This window comes from Aulonocara sp. 'chitande type north' Nkhata Bay, linkage group LG7 (genome assembly GCF_057382095.1).
Source record: "Aulonocara sp. 'chitande type north' Nkhata Bay isolate Kocher_YH1m ecotype deep benthic linkage group LG7, A_spYH_male_GT1.1, whole genome shotgun sequence".
Lineage (NCBI taxonomy): Eukaryota > Metazoa > Chordata > Actinopteri > Cichliformes > Cichlidae > Aulonocara > Aulonocara sp. 'chitande type north' Nkhata Bay.
Window position 1 is genome coordinate 67,884,255 of NC_141350.1, and position 22,790 is coordinate 67,907,044.

Sequence of the window (22,790 nt, forward strand, 5' to 3'; positions counted from 1 at the left end):
TCAGCAGCAGAATGGAGCTAAAATAAATGTTGGTTTCAGTTCTATGAAGCTTTGAGTATTTTGGATCAGTAGCTGCTGTGTTTGTTGCATCATATTGCTGTAACTGTTTATATGCTTTATATATTCTGAGCTAAGTTGATCTATAGTGTTACATCATATTCTATAAGGATGTTATGTGTTTGTAGACTTTCTGCCCAGTTTGACCCATTTAGCAGACGTCAGCCTGTTTAAGGCTCTGATGTCTATTCTGTGTGACTTACAGCAGTTATGACATGGTCTGATTTTCTCACCCAATAAAGGAATATTTCATATATCAGTCTACTCTTCATTCTATCAGACACAGTTATCACAGCTCGTACATTTGCTTTATACACATGTATGTAAGCATTGAGCCAAATGTAATAATGCCAACGTATTAAACGAACAATATTTGTCTCTTATATATAACACATCTATATACACACTCACAGATACTCGTCTTTGAGTGAAGATTTAAGGTGATAGGACATATAAACAACTGTTCAAGCTCACTGCTGTAATATATCATAATAATCTGACTATAACTTTAATATTGGCCATATTATATTTACATTACCACAGTGAGATGACTTTAGTCTCATGACCAACATCAGCTAATTGTTATTTACTAGCTAATCTTAAATGACTGTTCAGCACAGGAATGAAGCCCAACAATCATGTTTTACGGTCCTTTGGTCTCAAATGAACAAAACATGTTCTCCTTCGTTTCTGTCACACAAAGCTGTATGACACGTTTCTCGCGGTTAGTATCATGGTTGCTAGGCAACCTGAGCAGCGCGACGAAGGCAAGACCGTCCTATTTCACAAGCCTCTCACTTCCGCACTTCTCATACTTATAGTACGCACCGTGCGTAGTGCGCGTACTTCAAGCGTGCAGACCCTGAATTGGGACACAGCCTAGTGGTGCCGAGCTGGCGCACCGAGTAGTTCCTGTTACCTGCTGTGTGTCTGTTTTTACAGGTAAGCTGGGTTCCAAATAATACATATGTGATAGACAGCAGTAGCAATCGAAAAGCTAGAGAGCCAGTTCACGAGTTTAAGGGTTGATAGCGACGAACCACCACCAGCTGTTGCTAAAAGCACCTTTGTTAGCTAGCAAAGTATTTACAAATAGTTCTCCCGTTCATTGATCTGAGCATGCGCAGAATGATCCACAGCGCTCCTTTGATCTTCTCGAACGATCATCGTGACGTCACGGCGACATCACAATGATCCTTTGAGAAGATCAAAGGATCATTGTTTTGTCACAGCGACATCGCATTCTCTGCCACGCCCACCGAGTCTATAAATAGGAGCTCGTTCAACAGTTTACAGCAGAAAGAGACAGTTGTTTGAGACGCAGCTACCCTTTGACACCCTTGAGCCTTAAACCTTTACAAAAATGTCACAGGCAAGTGGAGATTCGTTAGACCAACTGGAGCGTACGAGAGAGGAACTCCGGCATCAAAACGCACAGCTCTGGGAAGAAAACGCACGACTCACCGAAGAACTCGCACGAGTCAATGAAATGTGCATAGACTTCAGTCACGATGTCACACGACACATTCAAGAAAACACACGACTCGGTCGAGAAAACACACAACTCGGTCAAGAAAACGCACAACTCGAGCTAGAAAACGCACAACTCAATCTAGAAAACGCACAACTCAGTGAAAACTACATAGAACTCAGTAAAGAACACATAGAACTCAGTAACGATGTCACACGACACATTCAAAAAAACACACGACTCTGTCGAGAAAACACACAACTCAGGCAAGAGATGGCAGAACTCAGACAAACTGTGGAAAATCTTCAGCGCCCAGCGGTACGGGAACAAGAGACAACAGAAAGAGAATCGCCTGGTTCGTGTGGTGTAAAGGTTTAACTGTTGCGTTTCCTGCAGCTTTCTGGGTCGCCTCTAAGATTTTCAGCTGAAGCGAATGTCCCGCTCTGTGGGGTCTGCCTCGAGGCCGGCGTCCGTCTGGGTCGATCCTTAATAGTCGTTTTTGCTGAGTTCTCATTGCTTCGAATCACGTGTCCATACCACCTCAGGCGGGATTCGAGCATCTTTTGAACTCGAGCCACAGTCCACCGACCTGTCATAAATATGCTGTGCTCTCCTTTATGTTTGATTTAATTTTGCCCCTCACCCCCCAACCAGTCATGGCAGAAGACCGCCCCTCCCTGAGCCTGGTTCTGCCAGAGGTTTCTTCCTGTTAAAAGGGAGTTTTTCCTCTCCACCGTTGCCAGAGTGCTTGCTCATAGGGGATCATTTGATTGTTGGGGCTGAATTTTTGGATTTCATTTAATTGGCTTAAACTGAAAAATCTAAAAATTCATGTGAGGGCTTCACATAGTGGAGAGCACTACATTTGCTAACTGCTCTTTGTTTATTTGTAGATTTTGTAGTTCTTCCTACTACAAAAACTACAAATGAAAACAAGGCAGTTAGCAGCAAATGAAAATAAATAAAACACTTAAAAAAATCTGCTACTGCTCTGTGTGTTTACTTCAGTGAACACTTGTATGTTTTTGTGTTAGAAGATTATAGATTGTCCAAAATGTCCTACAGCCTGCCAGAGTACGAAATGAGGATAAAACAGGAAGTTTGACAGCAGTGAGTTCCTGCAGCGACCTCTCGTTTCTCTCCTCAGTGCTGCATGTTCGTGAACGTGAGCCTGGACGCGAAGGACGCGGTGAAAACTCTGAGCGCTGCAGTTCGGCTCCACCATACGGCAGGTGTCGCTCAGCAAAGCGATGCAGAAAAACAACAGAAACACCAAATAGGACAGATGTTTCAGGCACGAGACGTCCCTGGGCTTTCTGAGGGGACAACAACAACAATAATAATAACAATGTGCAGTAAAACATACACTCATTCTTTTCATTTATTAAGTTCCTGTGTTGTGTTGTTTGTGTTGTGCGTAGTGCCGACGCGGGACAGTTTGCAATTGTGTAGTGCTGTTGTTCTAAGTGTGACTGTGCAATGACAATAAAGAGTCTCTCGTCTCATCTTGACGATGAGCTCGTCCACCACAGCACTGAATCCAGCTCAGTTACAAGTTACAAAAGAAAATCATTTTTACTCGAGTACTAAAATTCACATTCAAGAAAACGCATGTTTCAGCTTCATTGCACGAGGCAGAGCAATTACGTTTCAGCGGACATCATGGCGTCCGCGTGTCCAGCTGTGGAGAGGACTCTTCTTTTGCCTTTCTTATCTTTACTAAGTAGAGACGTACAGGAAATAGTTGAGAGGGAAAGGGCCGGACTCAAACCCGTGCCGCTGCGTTCCAGCCATGTGGCATGTGGTCACCATGAGCTGAGCTCAGCCGACGTCAGAGACGCCTTTGAGTCAAACGTATGACACGTGTCCGTCTGTGGTCCTAGCTGCTGCCTCCTCGCTCCTTCAGCAGCTGCTTGAGGACACTGGACTGTTTCAGCGCTCTCAGGTTAGAGATGTCCTCCGCGATGACCGGGATCTCCTCGCCGCGATGCTCCTCGTCACCGTCGCCTTCCTCGCTGTCAGAGAGCGTGCACAGGAGAGCGTCGTTCTCGTACGTGGGGAAGTAATACCTGCGGAGCGAGACGACGTTTAGTGCTCAGGCTCAAATTAGTCCCAAAAAGGACGCCATTTTCCTCAGCTGATAAAAATACTCCAAATGAAGTGTAAACATCTGTGGCGTTGACCACGTTCATCAGCAGCTGTACGCCAGCTTTAAAGCCCGCGCTCTCATTGGTTAATTCTGCAGGCGCTTCCTTAAACCTACTGCGGCTGGTCCCAGGCGGACATCTCTGGCAGTTTCATCACGTGACCTTCAGCCGCGATGTGACGCAGGGCGTCCGCCCGGCAGTCGAACATCCGCGTGCAGCCGTAGCAGCGGCTCTGATGGATCTGCCGCCGGATGAAGTTCACCAGTTTGACCTGCTGGTAGAACTTGAGGTCTGAGGGAGGACAGAACATTAGAAACACTCAGAAGGAAGAAATAGAAGCAAACTGCGCTCGAATTACCACGGCGATTTCACCCACTGAGCTCGGTCTTAAGGAGGTGGAGGTCGAAGCCGTGAGCCTCCTGCAAACACAAAACAGAAAGATGTCAGGGTCACGCACGCGACGCCCGTTACAGACTTCATAAATAACAAAACCAGAAAGCAGAGAGAAACTTTTCTGCCTCTCAGGTAAACTCGTCACTCGTGAGCACAAACTTAGAGTCACGTTTGGGAAACTGGTTCTGACTTTAAACCAGAACGTTTAATCAACGACAAAATCGGACTGCAGTCGACGTCCAATCCTAGATTTATTTATTGTTCACGAGTGTTAAGTCTAATTGTTGAATGTTGTCATCGTGTTTCTTAAATTTGTACGGTCTGAGTTCAACCTATAGGATCAAGACGTTCCTTTGTCTCTGACCTCTCCAGCCACTCTGTGCTGGGGGAGCTTTTATTGCAGATGCATCCTGACAGATCTGTTGTGAGCTTCCTGCTTTTATGACACACACACACACACACACACACACACACACACACACACACACGTCTTAGAACCATTGGGGGGTTTTACAGTGGGAGGTGCTTGTGTTGTATTGTGTATTGTAACTGCCATGTCAATAAATAGCTACGGGGGAAGCTGCTCTTTGAAGGACTTCGGGCCTGAGACAGGACAGGGGCGTGGGCTCCAAGAGCTGGTTCTTGACCAAAGACTTCCCTCGTTAGCGAGTGAAAAACCGGTTGAAGATGTTCTGTCATGTCTTGTTTCCTTCATGATGAATAAGTCTCTAAACTAGCGGGGCCTGTGGAAACAGACCCAACAACGAGGAAACATTTTTATTTGCTCGTTAAAGGTTTGACAATCATGTATTTATTTGGAAACTTTTCAAAATAAAAGGCGCTTCATTTTAAAAGCTCTTCAGCTTCGGTCCGTCTGTGTGTGAGGGCACTTTCTGAGTAAAATCCATGTTTTGTGCGAACGATGGATTCATATGTTTGCAGAGACCTCAGGAAGCAGATCGTTTCCTGTTAGTGTGCACTGTCTCCGTTCTCCCAGAAGCCTTTGCAGAATCGTTTCAGGGATGAAAAGCAGAAAACGATATTTTCCTTCTCTGAAACTTCTACGTTCCCGTACCTTCATATGCGCGTAGATCTGCTCCAACGTCTCCGATTGGTGATCACAGAACAGACACACTGCAGAGACCGGATGAGCCTGCCAGTCCGACCAATCACTGCGGACGATACAGAGATGACACGAGCAGACATTTACACAGGATCAGAGGAGGACTAGGAAGTGGACTTGATTGAAACTTTTGCATCCAGGCTGACATAAGAGATGACTACAGGAAGCAAAGAAGCTTTTAGTCACATGATTTCAGGAAGCTCTACCTTCTGTCTGCTTTCATCTAACACACGTGAGGTTTCCAGGACTGATGGGAATCCCGCGGCGCGTTACCTGTTTCCCGTGAACTCTTCGCTGCAGAACATGCAGAGACGATGGAAGCTGCTGTCGTCTCGCTCCTTCTGCTGCTGCTCCAGGACCTCCTCCTGTGGGAGCACAGAAGAAGAGCTCAGAGGAATTCTTCAGAAAACTACCTCAGAGTGCTCAGATATTTAAAGTGCAGAGGTTACAACGACACAAAGCGTGTCAAATCACTCAAATCTGCAATTTTTCTGATTTTTCCTGATTTTCAGACTTTGCCTCAAAATAAAGTTTAAAAGAAACGAAACTTCCAGCAGCACAAGATTCACTCAGGATGCTCCGAGTGTCACGTCTCCTCACCAGTCGTTTCTGCTGCAGCTTCTCTCGGAGGACTCTGTCTTCTGGAAGGACGTCACACAGCAGGAAGTAGTCCTCCTGCTTCTCTGTCAGGTCAGCGAGGAAGAAGAGTTTTTAATGAGTCATTAATCAGAGCTGGAGGAAGTGTGCGTGGTTCACTTTGAAAGGTCAGGTCCTCTGTGGGTTTGAGTGAACTCACCGACTGGGCCCGTGGAGTTGGTTTTGATGACGCTGCAGAAATCTGTGAGCGGCTGCTCGAGGAATCTGCCCTTCCAGTACAGCAAGTACCTGATGGAGGAAACTCGTCAGTAAAAACCGACTCACAGCCAGGTTTACCGGCGCACAGAAACACTTCGTCACGGTTCATAAAAGCAGCACACTAACAGGCGTGGACATGCTGGACTTGTTGTATATATTTATACTTGTAAGGTAAGGGTTTCCCCCCATCACCCCAAATAATTACAGGAAGTCTTTGGTGAAATGATCGAGTTCCAAATGCTAAAAACATCCAAACGTGTTCCCGAGAGTTAAACGAGTGAGCCGGAGCATGTGTGGCTCGTACTTTGGGACGTCGGCGATGACAAGCTTGTGCTCCATCAGCAGGTGTCTGAGGAGGACGTCTTTCCGCGGCGGTGGGACGGACTCAGAGCAGAACAGGCAGACCAGCGGCTCGGAGCCGGGACATTGAACACCGGAGGGCTGGAGGTGTCAGCCGGCTGATCGGGGAAACACAGCGGCTCCAGAATGCTGTCCTTACCTGAGAAAGCAGAAGAGAGACTACACCTTATATACCACACACACTCTACTCCAGACCAGGTGAGTCAAAACCAAGCGGAAGCGAGAATGTACAGCCTGGCATGAAGAAGCATTTCCCTCTGATCTACAAAAATCTGTCTGTATACAATTATTTTCATCACCCGTGGGGACAAAACTATGATCTAAAAGTAAAAAAATAAATAAATTAATGAATTAAATAACTCATTAATCGAACTCAGACTTTACACGCTGTTAAATCCTGAATAAACTTCACAGCTGTCAGACTGAGTACTGACTGAATATAGAGATTGCTGTATAATCACAGTTAGCAGCCCAGCTATTTCCTAGCCTGCTAGCTTAGCCGGGCGGGTTCCCGCCTGCTTTTCTGATTTTTTTTAGCCTTTTTTCTGCTGATTGTGGATTCCCACAGACTCGGAGAGTCACCGACACCCAAACCTTTGCACGCAGACCACCAGATATCAGCATTAAAGCCGCGGACACGTTTAAAAAGTCACACTTACCGTCTTTACTCGGCTCGCTGGCGGCCATGTCTGGTGTCACGTGGTGCAAATAACACAAATCGAACCAATCGGAGGCCGTAAAATGCCAACGAAGCGCCTTCGCGGACCCCCGGTAAAACACGAATTAGAAAAGGTGCATTCAAGTGGTTCAAGGAAATATAAAAACTCAAGTTTCGATAGCTGAAGGTTAATTAATGTGAATGAAGTTGACTAACATGTAACGTTGGACGTTGTTGCATATATATAGCAAAGAATATAAATCACATGAACACTCAGATCCTCAAGATATAGCTGAGCGTGTTCTCTGAACATGAAAGTTTAGTGTTCATAAATACCCATTTATTAACATTACATTAGCATATGTGTCCTCCCCTCTATTACAAATTTTTAAATGAAACGTTATTTGTGAATGTGTACCATGTGTACAGGTGTAAGGCTCCCTAAAATAAAAGTCTGAAAATAACATTTGAGTTTCTGTACAGGGGGGCACAAGAAGGCTGGATATGGTGCAAATTCTTAAATAAATGACCCAAGTTTTATACGTGAAGTCAGTTTTAAGGTGGAGTGGCTGCTGATGACACACAGCTTGGATTCGGGAATTCACTGGAAGCACGTTGTGGTCAAAGACCACTGGGGGGCACAAACAGCTCAGTGTTCATCCTGCAGTCTGACTCACTCTGTTATTCTCAACAACAAAAAAAAACTATAGATAAAAGCAATGACAGCAATACTGCAGAAATAATAAACCTTTCTCCCTTTAAGCACAGAATGAAAATATGAAAACACACTGTCAGCTGTTTTTTTTAAATATTGCAAATACATACATGATGTGATGTCATGCCATGGTGATAATCTCATATATGACACGTTATTATGACTCTGTAATCACCGAAAAGTGCTCACAGTCAGTCTTTGTGACTGCAGTTTGTTAGTCCAGCATAAAGAACAAAGTATTTCACAAACACTTTTAACCAGTATATAAAAAAATATTTTGAGTTTTAAAAGTTCATGTTCACTGGCGCACACACTACCAGACACTCCTTCTCCATGCTTCATGGTGGGAACCATGCATGTAGAGACCATCGTTCACCTTTGTGGAACCAAAGATCTCAGATTTGGACTCATCACACCAAAGCACAGATGGTCTAATGTCCATTCCCTGTGTTTCTTGGCCCAAACTAATCTCCTCTGCTTGCTATTTGACCATAAAGGCCTGATTCACACAGTCTCCTCTGAACAGCTGATGTAGAGTGTGTCTGTTACTGGAGCTCTATGTGGCATTTATCTGCGCTCTGATCTGAGTAGCTGTTAACTTGTGATTTCTGAGGCTGGTGGATGAATGTATCCTCAGCAGCAGAGGGGACTCTGGCTCTTGCTTTCCTGGGACGGTCCTCGTGTGAGCCAGTTTCTTTGTAGCGCTTTATGGTTTTTGTGAAGTTTTTGCAATTTCCTGGATTGACTGACCTTCAGTTCTTAAAGAAATGACAGACTGTTGTTTCTGTAACGGAGCGGAAAGGCTGATTTTACTTCCACAGTGTCGTTTTTTAAAGGAAGGAAACCTTCCTCCAAACAGACAGAGCAGTGGAGCCGCCAAGGGAAAGCACACGATTAAAAAAACTGTATAATTAAAATATAATTTATTATATTTAAATAGTTAAAAATGCAAAATGAATTAAAACAACCTTGGCCAAGGGGTAACACAATAAAAAGCAATAAAACACAACATTAACAGTCCAGTGGCATCCGCCACGATATAAAAGTCCAAACGGTGCAGAAACCAACAGGATTGTCGCCGTCCTGTCGGCCTCTTCATTCTGATGCCAACTAGAAAAGGGAGAGAGGGCCAGCGGCAGTCACCATTCTTAAATTCCACTGGAGGTTCGTCTTAGACGGGATGAATCGGGACTTACCCCAGATGGGCAGAGCTCCTAACTCCGCCCACCACTGTGTTGTGCTTCACACGCGTAGCCATAGACTCGCCGTCCCGGGGACATAAGGCGCCATCCCGCTGCCTCTCTATCCCCTGCCGTGGGCCTCTCTCGGCGAGGAGCTACCTCCCGTCAACACCAGCACAGACCTCTCCGCTCAGCTCCGATCACTCCCTCCAGTGCGCGGTCGTCCGCGATCTCTGGTCTCGTTCTCCTTTGCCGCACGCCTTGGCCAGCTGCCTATAGCCGGGCCTCTGTGCCGCTCTGCGCGGCCGTCGCCCACACCGGTTACCATGCCATGTCTCTCCTCCTCTCAAGCCTTCTCTCAAGCTTTTTCTCCCCCCGTTGCTCTATGGTCTGCCAGGCCCTCTTATTGGCCTCTCTGGGATCTCTCGCAGGTGTGATCAGTTTACTATCAGGTAGGGGCGGAGTCTTTACAGCAGTGGCGTGTCTAGAAAAGTTTTGTTGGGGGGGCCAGGTAGGGGCACAGATTTGGAGAGGGGTGGCAGATGTAATTGGCAGATAATGTTTAAAAAAAATTCTACCAACCGTTAACCATAATTCAATAATCCTGTAAACCTAATAACTGAATGCACTTTTAACTCTTATTAGAATGAGATTTTAACCACTACAGTGCAAAGTTTTTAGATACTGCGTTGATAAAGTACAAGAGATTTAATCAGTGCTTTGTCAGTGTTTACTCAGCATTCAAGGACAGCAATATTTGCATAGTATTTTTACTGACATATAGTGCACATATGTTTTGGGCAAAAACATTTTTTAATATTAAAATATGAACATTTGTAACAAACAATTGACAAATTAGCCAATTCCAATGTAAAACTTTATCTGCCTGTTAAAAAAAGAAGATAATCTTCTCACAAACTGGTGTTTGATTTTGAAACAGGAAAAAAGTGGAGAAACAACTGAAAAGACTAACATTTGAATGAAACCTGAAAGCAAGTAAATACTTTCTATGCTGGCTTATGGTCAACTTTGGTAATATTGATAAAGAACAACACTGGCTGATGATGAAATACAGTCAGCTGGCATGGTGACACTGCCAGTATTAACCTGCAGGGCTGGACTGGGACAGAAAATCGGGCATTTTGACTAGAGACTGGCCCACCAGGTATAGGGCTTTGGAGCGTGATGTCACGGGGGTGGGCGTGGAAAGGATTTTGGCCCGATCCGCCATTTTGGGGGTCTAAGTGTGGTCGGCTGCAATGTTCGATCGCACGACCGGCACGGGAATAAGCTTGAAAAGGGTTTATCTTTTAATTCTTTCCCAACCTGGAAGCAACATGAGCAGCTCGTGTATCGATGTTACCAAACGAAGGCGTCCAGCCTGGATAGCAGCTGTGAGACGAGCTGACGTGCAGCTCTCTTCCATCTCCAAATATCTGTTGGTGCTCCAGATATTTTCATTCCGGTAAGTTCTCAATATGTTCATATCTCTCTTTATAGCCTATTAGTTTTATTTTTGATGCGCTCTGAGGTCATAGCAAATTAGAACAAACAGCCTACTGAGTGCAGAACTACCTTCTATTTATAGAGTTGCTAATTATTTGGCATTATTGCAGCAAACCAGCCGATGAAATGGATGAAACATCGTGACTGGTTTCCAGCGCTACACGAATTAGAATTAGAATTAGAATTCAACTTTATTGTCATTGCACATGCACAGGTACAGGGCAACGAAATGCAGTTTGCATCCATCCAGAAGTGCTTTAGTGATATAGATATATTACAATATATATTAGCAATAATATAGATATGTGAGTATATTACAGAAATGGGTCTATTATGGTATGTTATAATGTACACGGTATGAAGTATGTTGTGAATATTCTATAACTATAAGTATGTACAGGCTGTAGTGAGTACAAGCTATGTACAGGATATGAACAGGATATAAATATGAAAAACTATACAGAATATGAAATAAATAACTTTACAGAATCTGGGATATACAGCTATACAGAAATGGGAACTATGCAAGTTGTAAACAGTTGTAGGATTAAAGATTATCGAATGTACAGAATGATTATTTACACAGAGCTATACAGTAGTGCAGTTAAGATAAGTGAGGGTGTAGATAGTTTCTACAGAGGCTATATAAAGTGCTAGTGGTTGTGAGTGGTGGTTCAGTCCATGTTATTATTGTGTTTGAGGGTACAGTTGTCCATTGTGGGTGTGTGTATGTTCAGTCCATGAGTTTAACGTGGGTCAGATGTCAGGAGGCAGAGTTCAGGAGTCTGACAGCTGTGGGGAAGAAGCTGTTCCGGTACCTGGTGGTCTTAGTCCGGAGGCTCCTGTGGCGCCTCCCAGAGGGCAGGAGGGTGAAGAGTCCATGTGATGGGTGACTGGGGTCTTTGATGATTTTCCCAGCCCTTTTCAGACACCGCTTCCTGTAGATGTCTTTTATGGCAGGAAGTGGTGCTCCGGCGATGCGCTGGGCAGTTTTCACGACCCTCTGCAACGCCTTCCGGTCCGAGGCAGAGCAGTTCCCGTACCAGACTGTTATACAGTTGGTCAGGATGCTCTCGATGGTGCAGCGATAGAAGTTCACCAGGATGTCTGAGGACAGGTGGTTCTTCCTCAGAGTCCTCAAGAAGAAGAGGCGCTGGTGAGCCTTCTTGACCAGCTTGGAGCAGTTGGTCGTCCAGGTGAGATCCTCGGAGATGTGGACTCCCAGGAACTTGAAGCTGCTCACACGCTCCACAGCCGTCCCCTTAATGTGGATGGGTGGATGTGGGTCAGCATTCCTCCTGTAGTCCACGATGAGCTCCTTGGTCTTCTCGGTGTTAAGCAGCAGGTTGTTTCTGTCGCACCACTCAGCCAGACGATCCACCTCCTCCCTGTAGGCGGCCTCATCGTTGTCACTGATGAGGCCAATCACCGTGGTGTCATCTGCAAACTTAATGATGGTGTTGGAACCATCAGCAGGTCTGCAGTCGTGGGTGAAGAGGGAGTAGAGGAAAGGGCTCATCACACAGCCTTGTGGTACACCGGTGTTCATTGTGATGGTAGATGAGCAGCGGTTATCCAGCCGGACATGTTGGGGGCGGTTGGTCAGGAAGTCCAGTAACCATTTGCAGATGAGGGAACTGATACCCAGGTCTGTCAGTTTCCTGATGAGTTGTGAGGGGTGGATTGTATTGAATGCTGAACTGAAGTCTATAAACAGCATTCTGGCGTAGGTGTTGTTGTTGTCCAGGTGTGAGAGGACAGAGTGCATTGCGATGGAGACTGCATCCTCTGTGCTCCTGTTCCGGCGGTATGCGAATTGGTGGGGGTCCAGGGTGGGGGGGAGACAGGATTTGAAGTGTGCTAGGACCAGTCGCTCTAAGCACTTAGTGATGATGGGGGTGAGTGCTACTGGGCGGTAATCATTGAGGCAAGATGGGTTGGAGTTTTTGGGTATCGGGACGATGGAGGTGGATTTGAAGCAGGCCGGTACCACAGCGTGGGCCAAGGACAGATTGAATATGTCTGTGAGCACTCCTGCAAGCTCCCCAGAACACGCTCTGAGAACACGCCCGGGGATGCCATCAGGGCCTGCAGCCTTGTGGACACGAGGGACCTGCTTCAAATATACCACCATGCCAATCAGATTACTTCTTCCATGTGAGGGTGAAGAGGTGACCCTTCTGGATAAGATGGTGAAGGTTTGCTGCGTTTGGTGAACAGTGTCATAATAAAACCAGGGAAAATGAAACCTGCTCCTGTTAAATATTCTTAAGTCTTTTGCTGTATAAATAGCAGTATTTTTTCAAAAGATACAGTAAATAAAGTAATGTTAGTAGTGGGTGATATCATGTAAACACTCATGATTTTGTGTGAACATTTTGTCATTTGTAAACTATCAATGACATGGATTCTACATTGTACCTGATGTGATGTTCTATAAAGTGGTTTCAATAAAAAAAAAAAAAGAGGCAAAAATTAGTTTGTTTCTTTATTCAACATTTGAACAGTGGGACTCAGTCAGTACATATTCAGTAAATGCAAATTATTTACACAGCAGTGCACTACAGGCATAAATCTAGACCCCTAGATAAAACATCATGGCATTATAGCAGTGACAACTCCTCCACAGTAGCAGGTGGGATTTTTCTGTTTTGAGGCTCCTTTTACCTTTCAATACAGATGGTCTGTCTATGTTTTGATCAAGAGCCTTTTTTGGGCAGCTGAAGAGGAGAAGTCTATCTTATGGCCAACCTCTGGCTGTATCTTGGTCATATTACCCAGCAAAACCCAGTATGCAGGTTCATCTGTAACAGTCCTTGTGCCACGGATCAACACTGTTGCGTCTACTTTAGACAGAAGAGCAGCGACGTGGGTGCAGGTCTCTGCGACTCCGGCCATACAGGTGCAGCGGGCGGCTTCAACCTTCCCTGTGATGCTCACAGTGACCCATGGCTGCAATGCTGGTTCATTCAGTCTTTGAGAGAGCAGCACCTGAAACACACACAGACAAAGTTCATTTAAAGACAAGAACTATGAGCCAAGGCCGACACAAATGTGTTTTATCTACTTTATCATAAATGTAACAAAGTGTCTAGAAAGTTAGCACACACATGTAATTATGCATTTCTTTATGTGTCCATCTATAGAACGCTGCATGTTATAGTGTAAATCTGTCTGTTCTGTCAGAAACCTGCCTGCAGAAAATGAACCTAAAGTATGTAATGCAAGGATGTCATCACTTTAGAGATGGAGAAAGCATAAAGTGACAATTATGAATCACTTAATATGATAAGGAGATTCTGCAGGTCATTAATCAATGTATAAAACTAAAATAAAATGTATTTTTAGTGACACAAGATACAAATATGGAAGCAAGATGTATAATTAGAATTATAATAAACATTAATAAATCATAAGATAAGATAAGATAAGATAAGATAACCTTTATTAGTCCCACATTGCAATTTCTTTAACCATAAAGAATAACTAAATCCTTCAGGACAATGTCTCATCAATGCACTGAACTCACTATGTTATCCCTCTAACAGCCTCCACATGTTCTCACTGTAATTTCCCCTCATGAATGAATTTATGCTGCACTAATGTGAATGTTTGCAGGGAAATCAAACGCATTTCACACGCAGTACTCGAGCTGACTTACCTTTGTTTGAATGACGACTTGTACGCGCTGATTCCACAGATAAGGTATGAAATATATCAGGCTACGTCAATAGCGGTTGGTCTTCAGGGTTTCTACTCCACGGCCGTATTTCATACGGGTCCACATTTCCAGTGCACGCTATTTTCTGCAAGTACCGCCGCTTCGCCTCTGGACACAATCGGTCTCTATACAGTCTATTCTCTATTGAGCTGCTTTTAAGCATCTTGTAATCGTCGTTCCAACACAGTGTGTTTGATTTGATTCGTAGACCCCGAAAATGGTGCCGCGCTCCCACAATGCATTGCGGCGTGACGTCAACTCCAAAGCCCTATTAAAGCCATAAAGCCTTTGAATGAAAACAAATGCTGTTGTGACAGTGATGTACAGTCTTGTTGGCATATGTATGATTTCAATACATTTTACGTCAGATAAAAACTTTGGTTGTAAGATTTAGAGTTACCAGCTGTCAGCTGCTTAGAAAAGGATCCTGGTGTTATTTGTCTCTCAGAAACAGTTCATAACTTCCCTTCAACTCATCCATGTCACCTAAAAGGTAAACCTGTTTCTCCATCACCTGTTCAGCTCTGATGATTCAGTAAGGACATCTCCTGGTTTCATCTTCATGTTTCTCTCTCATCACATAACCAAACCGATATCATGACCAGCAGCTTTACAGCTGTGGCTCCAGCAAACATCAGCTGATACTAGAAATTAATATTAAATTCTAACAACAGCTGATCAAGCTTAAACGTGCTGCTGTTGTTTAGAGCGACATCTGCTGGTTTCCTCTTTCTGGCACAAAGTGGGCGATAAATAAACAAGAGAGAAAAGCCGATCAGCTGATCATTGATCAATTTAATGATTGAAGTAGCAACAGGAGAGGCAGGGGGAGAGAATGAGAGAAGAAGAGGCAGCTGTGCAGCATAACGACAGAATAACTCCTTTGTGTCTTTTTTTCATTATAGCGAAAGTCCGGGACAAACTGCGTCTCTTCTCAGCTCAATATGAAACGTGTAATATTTTCTCTGAATGAGGGACCATCCCATTTTTTTAAGGAGCCGTTGGCAACTCTACTAACTAACCTTATGAATAAAATAAAGTTCACTATCAGTAACATCATAGCACCCACCCAGCTGTATAAAAACTCCGTCAAGCTGGCTAGAACGCAGTACGAGTTATTGTAACTGACGGTAAAAAGTCAGCACAACGAAAATAAACTCCACCTAAACTTGGTTTATATCTGACCCAGATAGACTGCAGGTCATAACTTCTTACCTGAAGTTCAGTTCACCTGACACTCGGACTGGCGGCTGCCTCGGGTCTCTCCTCCTGCCTCCCCTTCCCTCATCCACCTGCTGGTGGATGAGGGAAGCCACCGCCATAGCCACCACCAAACAACTGAGTTATTTTTACACATCAACCTGCATCTGGCCAATCCACCACCTCTCATTGTTCATGCCATTACAAAAAAAAATAAGTCACCGGGCATATGCCCGGTATGCCCGATGGCCAGTCCAGCGATGTTAACCTGCAACCAAATCTGCAGCTCCATACAGTAGTGATGTGTCCTGTGTGTCGAAGCTTCGAATCGCGCGTCGGGTAATCGCGGGGGCGTTTTTCTGAAGCGTGTATCGAGGCTTGCTTTGATTACGTATGCAGTGACGTTCGAGGCCTCGCGGGCAGTCCGTACCACGTGACTGATTCGGGAACTGGTTCACCGGTTCGCGCCAGATTCGAAATAAAATGGGCAGCAAAACACAGCTGATTCCCCCATCACATCGTGTTGTGGAATTGGATTACGTATGTGTTACATAGCTACTGGAGTACTGGACACAAATTTCTTTATCCAAACTTGTATAAACTTGCTGTGGTTTTTCTTGCAACCCCTGCTTCATCTGTGCCCTGTGAGAGGATATTTTCAAAAGCAGGAGAAATCCTCTCAAAAAAGAGGAACCGTCTTAAGCCCAGCACTGTGGAAAAGCTGCTATTTTTGAATAAAAACAAATGAAAACTTTTCCCTAGTGTCATGAGCACTGTTATAAAGTCACAAGCACATTCACATCACAACTCCCTCCCTTTTTGTTTCCATGTACATTCCTGTGTTAAGCTGCCAATTTATTATACACAAACATTAATTAAATTAATATAATATAAAATTAGTATAATATTAAATATAACTAATATTTAGAGTTCAGTTATTGGTGTCATGAACAATAGTAATTCCTTTATTCATTCAACTTGAAGTGCCACACACTAGTTTGTGTCATTATTGAGATGTACATAAGCATGATTACGCAGTTACACAATCATCCCAAAACCTGTGTACTGATAGTTTCCACTTTCTCTTTTGTATCAGACATACTGAGACAATATTCGGGATAAATAACCATGAAAAACAATTTATTTATTCAGTTTAGCGGTTTACGCATCACATCATTATAATCATTGAGCCCGTTTCACTTGAATTGTCCACTTGATGGCGCAATAGAGCAAATGAATCATCACAATGCTTCGAACCATGAGTCGACCAGTTGGATGGGAAGCTTCAGTTCATCATGAGGCTTCATCTCACCATCACTACCATACAGCAATGTTACGACTTAGATTATATCTTATAACTCATAACTCTTATGTTAGCTGCCCTCAGTAGCATACTGTCTGAAATATTCCACAGCTGCAATAATTCTTTAAGTGTTATTTTTTCCTTGGGATTCTAATTTCACCGAAGTTTACTAAACTCAACAAACTTGATATTACTTACCGGGACATTTATTCTGTCCTCATTTTCTTTCACCGAAAAATTGTTTCCTGCAGTGACGTCTTTCGTGCTTGGCTCTCCTACCTTTGCTAACGTGATGCACGTAGCGCAGAAGCCGATGCTGCATTCACTTACACTCGGATATCTCAGCTTCACCGTGAAAACATAATCGGACATTTGATATTTGATTGAATTTTATTGTTTTGCCTTTGGGGTGGCACCTGGGGTGGCCAGTCTGGTTGGGGGGGTGGCCTGTGCCCCCCAGGCCACCCCGCTGGACACGCCACTGCTTTACAGGACAGGTGTTCAATTTAAATAAGATAAAAACATGCAATAAAGCTCATACAAACAAACCCAATATACAATATTAAAATATTAAAACAGATAAAACATTGCAAAACATGCACAATAAAACTCTAAATAACTTGTCCCGTTTCACCCCGTGACATTTCCTTCGCTGATTGGTTCTTGCCATAATATGAATTCTAACAGTTGTCAAATAGAGCTGTCAGCTGTGTACTAGGCCTGCACAATAAATAAAAAATTTATTGTCATCGCAATATCAGCCTGTGCGATGGGCCCATTGCAAAAGACGGCGCAAACTGCGATAATTGGGTACCTTAAAATGTTTACGCACGTGCTTTAAAGAATTTGCCAATCAAAGAAACCCCTTTACACATTTGACCAGTCGAACAGAGCCCTTCACGGCATTAACCAATCAAATGGATTAGAGGCCCGCCTCCTATGTAGGTGGGGAGCGAACAACGCTGCAGCGACGAGTCGGAGTTGTAATGGCTGAGAGCGAGACGCATGACGAGAACGCTACTGACTATGAACTCGTGGCTAAAAAATAGTACCTCGCTTATTTGGAGGTACTTTGGATTTGGTAAAGACGACGTTCTCCAAACACAGGTGCTCTGCAAAACTTGCCGAACACTCGTGGCAACCACCAGAGGAAACACGACTCCACCATCATCTTCAACATGACCACAGAGAACTGTTTGAAGAGTTCCAGAAAGACAGGGCTAGCTAATGTTGCTAATGTTAAGACAAAGAGCCCCGCAGTCCAACGGCCGTCTCTGTATCCGAGTTTTTAAAGTGGAACTCCTTATGAGAAAACGTGGAAGCGCTACAAAGAAATAACAGAGGCCATTACACATTTTTTGACAAAGACATGATGCCTATAAATACAGTTAGCAGGGAGGGCTTCACCAGTCTGATACATAAAGTGGACCGGAGATACCGCATCCCCTCAGGAAACTACTTTTCCCATGTCGCCATTCCACAAATGTACGAAACATGCCGCAAGACTAGGGTGGGTTTTAATAATCGATTCATCGATTAATATCGATTCTGGCTTGGATAACGTGATATCGATTCATTAAAATCCTGAATTGATTTTTTTAATATAAATGTATTTTGCCTGAAATTCCAGAATCTCAGGTGAAACTTCACAAAATTTTGACAACCACCAAACATTTAAAACAGTGAATGAGAGCAGGAACACAGATTCTGCACAGAGACGTAAACACAAAGCGCCGACGGATCAGGATCAGTGAGATGTGACTTTCTCACCCGACGGCACGGACACGCTCGGGGCTGAAAGCCGACAGCTCGCTGATTCTGATGTTTCGGCGGGTCCGCGCTTTGTGTTCACGCCGTTTTTGCACAGATTCTAAAGCTGTTAGTTTGATCTCTCTCCAAACAATATTGACCGAACCAGCAGCAAAAGAAGATCCAAACGCTTCACATAAACATCGTCATGGATTCACTCTGACTTTTGCTGTTTTGCTTCCACCAGGATAAAATCACACTTCATGCACAGCTCTCTCTCTCTCTCTCTGTACTTCAAGAACAGTTTCCCGTCTGTCCCCGAAATCTGTTTTCTGCATTATTTGCTTGGTTGTTACGCACAAGTCTACCGTTGTTTACAGCCTGTCGGCCGATGTTTTTTTTTTACTTACTTCCAAAGAGAAAACCTAATTTCTGCCGTTCAACAGGCTTCTGAACAAATGTAAACTTTTTAAAATTATGCAAAACGCTGTCTCTAATAAAACCGCTGTAACTTCAGAGGCAATGTTCATAAGCTGGTTAATGGTTTTCTTTCGTTTTTGATGTACTGCAGAATATTTTTATAAAATCCAGGCCAGGAAAACCACCTTCATGTGTTTCTGTGTTTTATCTTCAGCTACTTTGACACAAAGGCCTCTGCTGTGACGCTCACACCTGTGATAAAGTCTGGAAAGTGTCAGCTTCCTTTTTATAGATACAAAAATATGTAAATGTGCTGATCTGAATTATAATCTGACTGAGGCAAAATTTCCCAGATTTAAATCGAATCGAATCAAATTGAATCGAATCGTGTATCGAATCGATTCAGGACCTTGTGAATCGGATTCAAATCCATTCTAGAAATCATGGACGATACCCAGCCCTACACAAGACCGTCACATTTGAACTGAGCCAAGCTGAAAACGATGCTACAGACCTATGATCAAGTCGTACAACGGAGCCATATATGAGTTTCACAGTGCTCTTCCTCACCGAAGACTTTGAACTGAAAACACGGTGTCTAGAGACTGTGTGTTTTCCAAACTCTCACACTAGTGAAAATATAGCCCGTGTATTACGTGAGGTGCTGGCCAGCTGGGACCTTAAAGAAGACCCAAAAATTTTTATGGGGGCAATGTTTCAATGTTAAAGTGCACTTTGTTGTTACACTGCTAATACAGCAGCTTTCTTTAAATAAAACTGTTGCAGTAAAACGTAAATTATGTATTCGGGGTTTTTTGTTTGTTTTGCTATTTATTTTATCGCAAGTCATATCGTTATCGCAATATTGATCGCAGTTATCGCACATCGCAGGGTTTCCTAATATCGTGCAGCACTACTGCGTGCCACCCTGACTTCTAGTCCCAACCAGATTCAGAAGGCAAGAAATTCCAGGATTCCAGCTTTGGAGTTAACACACCTGTGAAGTGAAACCATGTCAGGTGACTACAGCATGAAGCTCGCTGAGAGAAGGCCGAGGGTTTAATTCCATGTGTTCATCCATAGTTTTGATGCCTCCAGTGAAAATCTGTAAATAGTCATTAAAATAAAGAAGAACCAAATATAAATATTATATATTTGTGATTGTTATTTATGTTTTTGCATATTTCAGTACTTATTTTTGAGAATTTCTTGTTCTATTAATTGTAGTTATTTGTAATGTTTTACTCGTTGTTTGGTAGCATGCTGCAATACTGAGACCTGAGAATGTCACGGTCTGTGTGGCAGACTGTGGGGGAGAAAGGACCTAAATGCTGGACTCTGTGCAGTAAACAGTGCGTTGATTTACAGTGAAGTAAATGTAACACACAACAAATCTCCAGTGCGCTCCCACGACTCCCGTGTCGCGCCTTCTCCCAAGTGTCTGTGCTCTGCTCCCGAGTCTCCGCACTCTCCGTGCAAAAACAAAATCCTCTAGCAAACAGAGCCCCTAATCCCAACGGTTTCAAAGTCCGACCGCACGTCCAGCAGCGCTGTCAAAACAGTCCCCAAAAAACTGAAAAAATCAACCACAGTTCTGCCACAGTTTTGGCAGCTGGCCCGATGGACGGTGACGGCAGGAAAACAGCTCGAGCGGCCTGCCACAGGTCTGGCAGCTGTGGCATAGCAGTTCTGGTGGCCGGCCAGTGATCTGATGACAGCCTTGTAGTAGGTCCAGCCACGTAAGAGCTCCGATGGCCCATGGCGAAGCACTGCAGGTGGTTTGTGACACGCAGGCCGTGCTGGTGTGGCAGCTGCAGGCAGTGGAAATGATGGTGGTGTAGCAGCCACTGGGGGTAGATTGGACGGTGATGCAGCAGCAACAGGTAGGTAAAGTGATGGTGGCGTGGTTATGGCAGGCGGTTGAGCAGGTGAGGTCTCCAACATCATAGACACAGGAACAGCAGCACAATGCAGAAACAAACACATATCATATAACAAGAGTCATAAATGCTCATGGACCCTGGGTCGCTCAGACCCAGGTCCTGGACAGAGAATCTGTTTTTCATTCATATCATGTCAAATGGCTGAATGACAGTGAAGCTGAGTCTGAGCTCTCTTCTGCTTTAGTCATTTGTGGCACAAATTTAAAAAGTTTCTGGAAACATCCCTCAGAGGTTTTGGTCCATGTTGACATGACATCATCACACAGCTGCTCCAGATCCATGATGTGAATTTCCTGTTCAACCAAATTACATTCAACTCAGTTCACTTTTATTTATACAGCAAAAACAACAACAGTTGCCTCCAGGTACTTTATATTGTAGAGTAAGAACCTTATGATAATAAAGAGACAAAAGAGAAACTCCAACAATGACATGTGAGCAGCACTTTGGCAACAGTGGGAAGGAAAAACTCCCTTTTAACAGGAAGAAACCTCCAGCAGAACCAGGCTCAGGGAGGGGCGGGGCAATCTGCTGTGATTGGTTGGGGTGAGAGAAGGAAGACAGGATAAAGACATGCTGTGGAAGAGAGACAGAGGTTAATAACAGATATGATTCAATGCAGAGAGGTCTGTTAATACATAGTGAGTGAAGAAGAAACACCCAGTGCATCATGGGAATCCCCGGCAGCCTACATCTATTGCAACATAACTAAGGGAGGATTCAGGGTCACCTGGTCCAGCCCTAACTATATGCTTTAGCAAAAAGGAAAGTTTGAAGCCTAATCTTGAAAGTAGAGATAGCGTCTGTCTCCTGAATCCAAACTGGAAGCTGGTTCCACAGAAGAGGGGCCTGAAAACTGAAGGCTCTGCCTCCCATTCTACTTTTAAATACTCTAGGAACAACAAGTAGGCCTGCAAAGCGAGAGCGAAGTGCTCTAATAGGGTGATATGGTACTGTGGGGTCATACATACTAAGTATGATTTAGTCTGATGCTTGCAGTGTTGGTGCAAACAAAATGGAAGGAAACAATAATCAAAGCAATCTGGATTCTTCCAGCAGTGTCACTAACACAGATGTAGTGATGGACAGGTGTGACACAGATGTTTCTGATGCCCCTCGTGGTTCTGTCAGGACATCATTAGAGTGACATGAAAACCTTCAGATGTTATGATGTTACTCTTTCAAACCCTTTCACCACCCTCTCTCTCCCTCTGGAGGTGGTGCTCTCTCGGCCTCCCTGCGGCTCCTCGTTCTGCTCGAGCAGGCCGCTCAGGTGCGCTCAGGTGCTGCATTATTCACACCGAGCCCGGGGGCTCTAATTAAACCCTGGAGAGAATTGGAATCGTATGCCCTTTTGTTTAAGTGCGCTTTTCACTTCTCTATGTGCACGGCGCTGTTGTACTACCGTGGCAGTATAATCATGGTCAAAACTGATGGGTTTGTCTTTGACGAGGATCTTCTTCTGCCATGCGTTTCTGAGGACGGTTTCCTTTGTTTTGAACGGAAGAAAACAGACGACAATGGAACGGAGAGCGGCATCAGCACCTGGCTTAGGACCGAGGGATCGGTGAGCCCGTTGTATTTGTGGGTCAGTGCCATCAGGTATTAGTCTCTCTCTTCTGATCACATTTTCAACAAAGCTCATTACCGAACTGCCCTCTTCTCCTTCTCCTTCTCGATCTAGACTCAAGGTCTTCTAGCCTTTCGGTTAGTTTCCTTTGCTCCATTAGCGATTGTCTCAGCGCGTCATAGGCCACCGCTGACCAGCTTTCAAGCCCCGCCACTCGTGTTTCGGCTTCCTCGAGTTTCTCGCCGTGTTCTTGGAGCGCTAGCTTGTTAGCCGATAGCTGTTGGTTTGTGTCTTCTTTGAATTTCTTTAGGTCGTCTTTCAACTCACGCCTGAGGTCTTCTTTGAATGCGTCGAAGTCAGCTTTCATCTCCGTCCGGAGGTCAAAGATTTGTTGGCTGATATTTTTAATGCCCTCTTG

At 44.3% G+C, this 22,790-nt stretch overlaps 1 long non-coding RNA gene and 1 pseudogene across 1 annotated transcript; one reads left to right on the plus strand and one right to left on the minus strand.

Annotated features, from left to right (window-relative positions):
• The first annotated feature begins 502 nt into the window (after window positions 1-502).
• On the plus strand, window positions 503-3,120 carry LOC147326802 (uncharacterized). Its single transcript, XR_015130509.1, has 2 exons — window positions 503-999; window positions 2,676-3,120. It is a non-coding gene; the product is annotated as an uncharacterized LOC147326802 (long non-coding RNA).
• Window positions 2,895-7,108, minus strand: LOC147326803 (zinc finger protein 277-like; annotated as a pseudogene).
• Window positions 7,109-22,790: the final 15,682 nt, after the last annotated feature.